The sequence below is a fragment of the Lactuca sativa genome, chromosome 4, assembly GCF_002870075.4.
Source record: "Lactuca sativa cultivar Salinas chromosome 4, Lsat_Salinas_v11, whole genome shotgun sequence".
Lineage (NCBI taxonomy): Eukaryota > Viridiplantae > Streptophyta > Magnoliopsida > Asterales > Asteraceae > Lactuca > Lactuca sativa.
Window position 1 is genome coordinate 269,350,162 of NC_056626.2, and position 10,173 is coordinate 269,360,334.

A 10,173-nucleotide genomic window follows, 5' to 3' on the forward strand; every position below is an offset into this window, starting at 1 on the left:
GGGTGTGACAAATTGGTATCAGAGCTTTATTTATAGTGAATTGAGTATATCAACCCATAAAAGATATATAACTATAAACACATCGGGATTAAATATACTCTGACCAAGAGTTTATACTTTTTAAATAATAAAATATTTAACTAGAGTATACATACATGCATTCATACTAGGATCAGTGTCATACTAGAACAACACAAAAGTATTGCGGTTGTTGGACAGCACAAGTAGGCTTGGGGACATATGATCAGATATGGGAGTGATATAGCCTGATCAACTATATCTTTCCGAGAAGTGATTTGCATGTGCCTAGGAATGGTTGTGGTGTTGCAAGAAGTCGAAAAACTTACCAACACTACTACAATGAAAACTCTAGAACAAAACATAAACTTAAAATACTATAGGAGTATTTTGTGTTACTATAATTACTTATTTGAGAACTAAAAGGTCTTTATTGGTAGGTCAATAGTTGCTGAGTGGATACGCTAAGGTTATATGTGACTAGGGTGTCATAGACTTAGGATATGTGATCTTTGCTTTACTTCTTGTTCCTTGTTTGGTTGTGGACTTTGAGTTAGGGTTACTTATTCGAAGGTCTATTCTATTTTGGTTACATCAATAAGGAACTTAACAGAGTTAGATAGTGGACTTACCTGAAGCAGAATCAAACTTTCTGACTAGACGTTCTCTCAGATCTTTCAGGTAGTTAGGGCAGCTTTACAACCAATGCCCCTTCCTGTTTGGCAATCGAACCATATGGACCGTTTGGGAATGGTACACATGTCTATCTCAGACTTAGCCTTTCTCTTTACCATTTGGTCAACCGAGTTGAATATGGCCGATCGCTTTCCATTGGGAAGAGAAATCTTTCTGGATTTCCAATGTCACCAATTTGTCAATGTCCATGGTAGTTTGGGAAGTTGATCTACTAATTAAATTTGCTTTACCAGAGCTCCAAATCATTTCTGATTCAGCAGCACCAAGCAAATAAATAAGATCATTAAGGGTCATGTCATAGTCTTTTACATAGTAGTCCCAAAGGTCACTCACTATGTGACTTAGAAAGTGATTGAACAACCAACTTTCTCAAGACTTTGACACCCAACTCTCCCGGCTTGTCAATATGTGACTTCATCTCCAAGATGTGATCACACATAGACCTTGCTTACTAATAGGGCTTGAGTGACCTTGAACTTGTGGGATAGGGAGAATAATTGGAGGAGGTGGAGGAATTGAAGTATGATTTCCATGATCCAGTCACGGGACATCATCTTCATTAGGAAAGCTTATTCCAAGAGTTTTGGGAAGATCATAATTGTCTGATCCAGACATCTTTTAGGAGATATTCAAGATAGTTGATTTAAAGTCCTTAATATAACACCCAATATGAAATATTATGGCTAGGACCCAACACAATATTTTATAACTTGGAAGACGGATGCCGTAATCCAAGCTATAGAATATTTGAAGGTAGGTGAATGACGATTCACCAATTTCCACCATGAAAACGAAATAAATTATTAGGTTTTAACTGGATTTGAAACTCCTAGATCTTTTGAGATTCATTAAGCTTTCAATGGCATGTTTCAATCTCGAGTGTCTATTTAGGTTTTGTGTCTGGGATGCCGAGGATCACAAAACAAGGTGTAAAGTAACCATGCAAATTACTTGGTACCCGTAATGTATTACCCCTCAATCGATGTGTCGGTTAACCACACACGCTCCATCGATACTATGATAAACATTAAGTTACCCTTTGCCTACCTTGTTAAGTCTAGCTAGTGTGCCAGTTAACCACACACGCTCCACTAACCGACTTAAGCAAAGTGCAAAGTGTAATTTCATGGGTTAGCACCTTATTCACTTTTTCCTAAAGTAACTAAAATTGGGAATTATAAAAACATTTAGTTAGTTTATATTCATCATTAATACTTTTAATGAAGGGAGAATTCTAGTCCTTGTCCTACCTGTTCGGCTAACGACCCTCCACCAATCAAGGAAGCGGTGGGTGAGAATGGACAACCGTTAAGCTACCATTTTATAGGCATCAACCTTATACCCCCCTTATAGAACGGCTTCGTGAATGAGGCCTACTAACGGTAAAACGACTTGTTCTTATTCATATATAATTATTATTAACTTATAATATTATAAAGTATAAGGGTTGAATTTTAACTTTTAAAATTCTAGGGATTGGAACTAAAGTTTTAAAGAGAGTTTGCATGTTCCAAAACTTGAGGGCAAGTTTTGTAACTTTCAAAACTTTTCATCTTTCATAACTTATGAGTTAAATGGTTTAACAAAATGAGAGACTTTTCATTTTATGTAACCTATGTGTTTCTTTAATGGAATTTAAAAGAATGACTTTTGGTAATCCATAACTTGAGGACAAATTATGGATTCCATTAAAACACATAATGATCAAGAATTAAACTAACAAGCAAGTTACAAATAATTCCTATGATCTTCTAAACTCATAAGTTCATGAACATGCATATGAAAAATTTCAAGAATCATAAAATTAACCATATAAAACTTGAAATTTTGATAATAGCTATTGAAAATGGATTAGCATAACCATTACACCATCTAAAACAAGTTTTATAAGACCAAAACAGTTTAGGGTAATGTTTCTAGTCCATTTCCAACAGCAAAACTCGAAAATCTGCATTCCGGGCTCATACTCTTCAAGTGCATGAACCTACTCGACGAGTAAGATGAGTGTGCTTCGACTCGTCGAGTCCCCCCATGGACTCGACGAGTCCACTGTCCAGACAACAAGATTTTCAGATTTTTTCACAATTTTGCATCAAATATGAAGCAAACAAGCCTAGGCTCTGATAGCACTGTTGGGTTTTAAGCATTCTAACACTCCTAAGGTGTACATGCAACCCTAGAAACCTTGTATCTATGTTTTACTATGATACATGCAAAATTGATTTTCCAAGGTTCATAACCTATCTAGCATATATGGGGAACTTTTAAATATAAAAGTTAGAAAGAAAGACATACCTTTTCGTTGCTTGGATTCCTTGAAAACGTTGTGAGCCTAGAACCTCAAGTGTGATGCCTCAAATATCTCACACAACACCAAATACACTTGGAATAACCTTGAGAGAAATAGAACACTTCTAAAATCGGCTATGCCCTCTTGTTCACACTAGTTGTCGATTTTGGTTGCTCACATATTCCTTTTATAGTGTGTCATAAGTAGGGTTACACCATGTAAACCCTAAATTGACATGGATCTTCATTTCCATGATCCATGGGTTCAAAGACACCATGGAGCATCCAGGAGCATCCTATGGGTTTTAGCCCAACTTGATAATCCATTGAGCATTAGCCCACAATACAAGTATGGGTGATTTACACAATCAACCCGTATATTTAATTAGTCTTCTTTTAATCACTTAATTAATTCCAAATTAATTCTTGATCAATACTAATTAAATAATATTATTAATATATTAGAACTTATAATATATTAATAAACCTTAAGTGTTATTTCTCTCATTTTAGTCTATCCAAATGCATGATGCCATGCAACCCAAATAATCCATGCTAATCGGGTCAAGTACATTCCAGAAATAGTTATTAACTTAGACACCTAATCCAACATAGATGTCTAATCCCATAACTATTATTGGTATGTATTCGACCCGAGAGTAGCATGGTCCATTTGGGTTGCACTTCACCAGAACAATTTATATGGATAGTCTTTTGAGAATAGTATGTTTTTATATTAATATATTATAAGTTCTAATATATTAATATGGAATCATATTATTTAATTAGTATTGATCAAGAATTAATTTATAATTAATTTAGTGATCAAAAGGAACTAATTAAATATGGACTCTTATATATAATATGGGCCAAGTTCATTTAGGTTGGGCTAGGCATGAATGGATAGTCCATGGAGTTTTTAACAAGGTAGGAAAAGGGTGGCTTAAGGTTTATCATAGATCGGTGGAGCGCGTGTGGTTAACTGGCACATTAGTTAAGTGATAAACATTAAGAGTACCAAGTAATTTTCATGGTTAACTGACACCTTGTTTTGTGATCCTCGACATCCCAACCACAAAACTTGAAGGGCACACTCGAGATTGAAACATGCCATTGAAAAGTTCAATGAATCTCAAAGAATCTAGGAGTTTCAAAACCAATTAAAACCTAATAATTTATTTCATTTTTCATGGTGGAAATTGGTGAATCGTCATTCACCTACCTTCAAATATTTTATAGCTTGGATTACGGCATCCCTCTACTAAGTTATAAAATATTGTGTTGGGTCCTTGCCTTAATATTATATTTGGGTGTCTTATTAAGGACAATCTTTATATCTAATCTAAACTTGTCTTTCTTCTTTTTCAGATGTCTTCCAACAATGTTGCTTCTGGCTCAAACCCTACCGGCTCCTTCTCTCGCATGAACCTTTGTGGAAGAGTCATCTTCGATGGTTCCAACTTTATGGATTGGATCCGGAACATCAAGATAGTCACTTATTGTGAGGACAAGGAATATGTCCTTGACAAGGAGCTTAAGGAACTTGATGATGTTGGAAGTGTGTCCAAGGTCATTAACTAGTTGGTGATATTTCTAATAATAGCAGGGTCCTCTTGGGTTTCCCTCAAGACTCAAAATTGAGTAGAACAAATAATAGGAGTAATTAGTTTATTAATTATTATGGTTTAATAATTAATTAGAAACTAATTAGAAAACAATTTGGGAATTAATTAACAGTTTATTTAATAGAAGGGTTGAATGTGAATTAATCAATAGTTGGTTAATCAGGGAACATACCAGAACCCTAGAAGGAAGGGGGTTGGACGAAAATTCCCTTTGGATAAAGGAAATTTCGTTCATATCCTATCCCATCCCACATGGGTGGAAGGATAAAACCCTAGGAGGTATCTCAGGCTATAAATGGGGCCTTAGGAATTCATTCCTCCTTGCTCATTTTGGCTTGAGTATTCGACACCTTCTTTCTCCCTCATTATGGAAGAACTTTCTTTTTGTTCATCCCTCCTAGTTTACTATTTGTTTATACTCTTTTGAGTTCATTGGGTGTGAACCAAGAGAGGGATTCTAGTTTGGATCCTCATCATCCAAACAAGGTGTCACGTACAAGGAGTCAAGCTCGAAGATCATTAGCTGCTAAAGAGGTTAGTATTCTTCCTTGTATTTTCGGATTTCATATGATAGAAGTAATAGTATGAAGCCATAGATCCATAGGTTGCATGTACACCTAGGTAAATTGTTTTGTTGTTTTGATTCTTCCTCAACCTAGTTATAGAGTGTATTTGATGCATATATTACCCAATAGTGGTATCAGAGCCATTGGTTCATGGTTACTATCACCCTACATCCATATTTGCTAAAAATAATTGTTTGGAACTGAATGATGAAAGACTAATTGAAAAATTGGTAATGTAAAAAAAAAACCCTAATCGTAGGTCACGATGTGAACCTGTTGTTCACAACGTGAACTCAGCAGATTCGGGATTTTCAATTTTTCCTTCATTTTTCGAATTTGATGTTTTGATAAATATGGATAAATGTCAAATTTTAATTGTGTAAATCTGAAAATAGATAAATATCATTTAAATATGTTTATTTGAATTTGAATGTTAATTTGTTATTTAAATAGGGATTTAAATATTTTAGTATTATTTATAATAGAGTTTTATAAATTTGAATATTAACCCCTCATGTTTTATTAATTATTAAATTGCATCCTTGTAATTAATTTGAAATAATAAATAGACAACTAAATTTAAAGGTTTTAAATTTAACCCTTGTATATATGTAAGATCCATATCTATTATATGTATAAGAGAATTGCAATATGCATCCTTGCATATATTAAATATTGACATTGTCAGTCTTACCTCGACTAGGAGCACCCGTTCTAATGTAGGGGTTTAAGGAGGTCTCTATGATTCCTAATGAGGTCGGTGTTTAATATGCTTCGCACTTACCTCCCTCACCGCCCTATTGCATTTTGAGAATGGAGTTACCGAAAGGGTTTGATAATGATGATGGTCAATCTAAAAGTATTCTAAATATAAGTATAAAACAAAATCTTGTTTTATTTAAATAAAAGTGAATCTTATGTTATCCATAAAAATTACACATTCTCTTTATAACTTGTTGATGGAGCTCGTGTGGGTAACCGACACGTTAATTTGAGAGTATAGGTAGAAAATGATGTGAGACTCACGAATCTCAAGCGTAACTTGAGATGGGGACCATACAATTTTGTATGGGTGATTCACCATCTATTCAATGATCTGTGGCATCCCCGTCATTGAAATTGAGATGAACATAATCCGAGATTAACATGTTGTTGATAGTCAACGAATCTCAAAGATCTAGGAATTTCATAGTGATTGAAATTGACAAAGAGCTTTGTCTACCTAAATAACTTCATGGTGTGTTTACGACATCCCTTTACACATCCTGAAGCCAAATATGGATCCTAGCCTTATTCTAGTAATTTGTTTTAGGGTAATTGCTAATTAAGGATTTGTATCAAAATAATTGGAATCTTATCTTTTGTATATGTCGAGCCAAGCCAACAACAACAATAACAATCTTCCTCCTCTAACTCAAAACTCAAACTTCTCTCTAATGCCAGTTCTTAATAGGGAGAAACTCAAGGAGGATGGATCCAACTATCTTGATTGGATCAGGACCTTGAGGATCACGTTAAGATATGAGAACAAAGAGTATGTTCTCGACGAAGATGTTCCCATACTTGGAGAGAACCCTGCCCCAAAAGAAGTTACTACCTATAACAAGCATTACGATGAATCAACCAAATTGGCTTGCCTTATATTAACGACCATGGCTTCTGGTCTCCAGAAGAACTTTGAAACATGGGTTGCATTTGACATAAACCAGCAACTCGAGGAGATGTTCCAAGAGCAAGCTAGGCAAGAACGATTCGAGATCGTTAAGTCCCTCATGACAAGTAAACTACAAGAGGGAGCTTATGTATGTGCGCACGTCCAAAAGATGAAGTCGTACATAGACAGACTTGGGAATCTAGGTGACGAGCTACCTAAGGAGTTGGCCATAGACATGGTTCTGAACTCGCTTACTAGTTCATATTCGCAGTTCATCATGAACTTCAATATGAATGGCCTTGATAAGACCTTGATGGAGTTGCATGGCATGCTCAAAACTGCTGAAGCGAGCATGAAGAAACCCAACAACTCTAACCCTACTGCTCCAATATTGGCTGTTGATCGCAGTTCTGCTAAAAGGAAAAGGGCGCCTCAACCCAAAGGAAAGGGTAAGGGTAAGGTTGATAGTTTGAACTTGCTCCTAAGAAAAGGGCTCAAGCTGAAATAGCTCCTTCTGATGATCCAAGTGAAGCCATGTATTTTTACTGCCAGGAAAAGGGACACTGGAAGCGTAGCTACCCTAAATACCTCGAGGACCTTAAGAAGGACAAAGTCAAGGTGGCTAGCACCTCAGGTGTTTTCATGATAGAACTCCATAGCACATCTACTTCTAGTTCTTGGATTCTTGATACAGGGTGTGGTACTCACATTTGATCTGATATGCAGGGACTAAGACAAAGTAGGAAGTTGAAGCATTGTGAGCTCAACCTAATCATGGGAAACAGGCGCAAGTCAGCTAGTACAAGGATTGGGAACTATGAACTCATGCTTAGTGGTGGTGTTTATCTTAGTTTATTAAATTGTTTGTAACGACCATAAAATTCGAGCCAAATTAAAACATTTTAATTCATTAAAAAACCATTAAGTTCATACATTCATTTTTCAAAATAGTTTAAACATCAGAGTATTCCCCAGAACCATATCAAATAAATCATAAAACATGAGGAGCGGTACGATCAAGCCTTATCCTTGCCATGTTCTCCTGAAGTACCCGAAACAAAACACTGAACTGTAAGCCCGAAAGCTTAGTGAGTTACCCCCAAAATACCAAACACACATAAACATACTCATAACATGTCGCAAATAGAACAACCATGCACATCGGGTCTACTGTGTGACTGGTCCGCCCGCACCGGGCCTTCAGTCCACCTGGTCCACCCTTCGAGTCTAGCCATGTACATCGAGTCTACAGTGTGATTGGTCCGCCAGCACCAGGCCTTCAATCCACCTGGTCCACTCTCTGAGTCTACAGTATGACTGGTCCGCCCACACCGGGCCTTCAGTCGGCCTGGTCCACTCTCCGAGCCTTGGCACGTCTGGTCCGCCCTCTTGGGGCCTTCAGCCTATCTGGAGCGCTCGCTGGGCCTTCGGATCATCCGGTCCGCCCTGGGTATGTTGGCCTATAGCACAAAGCAGGAACCGCCTCAACCCAACCCCCGTCAAACAACCATGTGCACATAAAACAATTAATCACATAACAAATCCTTAACCTGACAAACAGTGTAACAGGTCACATAGCATATCAACATCCTAACCAGGATTCCGACCTAACCGGTCACTAGCATAGCATTACCCTAGATACCGGGTACTGACCTTATCCAGGTCACTAACATAACACCATCCTAAATACCAGGATGCATAACTAGCAAAGCAATAACATAACAAACAATACTCGAATTTCCATCCGATAAAGGGCCGACCTTGGTGCCATAGACCCTGTCGATATAGTAAGGATAACTCACCTGCAATTGCCGACTGAAAAGATAAGACCAAGCTGCTCCGACCACCGACACGAACTTCACCTCAGAACACTACCCAAGAACCAAATCCATAAATACCAGAATTACCAAATTACCCTTGGAAGTCAAACTGGTCAATTCTTGGTCAATGTCAAAGTCCTCAAACAAAGTCAACCTTCCTGGTTGACTTCTACTCGTCGAGTCACCCCGTCGACTCGTCGAGTTCCCACACCCAGAAAACTCTCATATCACAACTTAACTCGCCGAGTCGCCCCAAGACTCGCCGAGTTCAACGATCTCTGAGTCCCATCCTGACCAACTCACAGAGTCGCCAACCGACTCACTAATCCAAAGCTTTAACCCAAAAGAGATTGGGTTCTGGGACTAGACTCGCTGAGTCCAAGGCAATCTTCAACAGACTCACCGATTTGTTCTTCCAACTCGCCATGTCCATGCACATGTTCATACAACTCGTCGAGTACACCCATGTAACTCATCGAGTCTCTCCAGTTCTCAACCCATTCAGAAGCTATTCGAGCCATGTAGAGGCTCAAATCCATAGATCCATCCTTCTACAATCTAACCCTCACATAAAGTTGAAAACTTTATGTGAAGCCATGGAGATTTAGGCCTAAAACACACTAGGACTTGGGTTTTGGACAAAGAGGCTTCATCAACCACTCAAAGACTGAAACTTTATGACATTATGGACCATAACAAGCCTAGATCTGAAGTAGCAACCTCAGATCTAAGCCTCTAACTCGAAATAGCTCTTAATCATACCAAAAATGCCCCAACTCTCAAATGATAATAGATCTAGATACCAAAGAGCCCAAGCAACAGATTATTACCTCCAATATATGCTCCAACTGAAGTAGATCCCGGATCTACACCACTCCTTTGCAGCTAGTCTTTAATTCCTCAAGCTCTTTCCCACCAATTTCCTCTTCCAAGCTCCAATCTCCTCAATAATGGAGTCTCACACGAAGGTTAGGGTTTCTGGAACTCTCAGCGGGATTAAGAGGCTGGGAGAAGGACATAAAGTCCTTTAAATAGGGTGAAAACCCTAAGATTAGGGTTTTCTCATTCCATCACCAACTCGTCGAGTCTAGCTTCCGACTCGGCGAGTTGGTCACTTGATTAGCGATCCAAACCCGCTCCGACTTGGCAAGTAAGCATACCTACTCTTCGAGTCCCTTCCTTTATTTACACTTAGCTCCCTTCACTTCTTTTTCCAAACTTGGGATGTTACAATTATCCCCTACTTAAATTAGGCTTCGTCCTCGAAGCCTGCGACAACACAAAATTCCGGATGATACTCCCACAATGCATCCACTAATCTTAACCGACCCAGATTCCTTCAAACACTGCTATCGAATCCTTAAAATTCATCTCTTCTCTTGCAGGGTCCTGATAATCGCTTCAAGCTAGCCACCAGCTTCCGTTTCCTGATAACAACACTCATCGACCAATTACCACCAGAAGACATTTCCTTACTTCCGACTTACGCATTCATTCGCCACCTG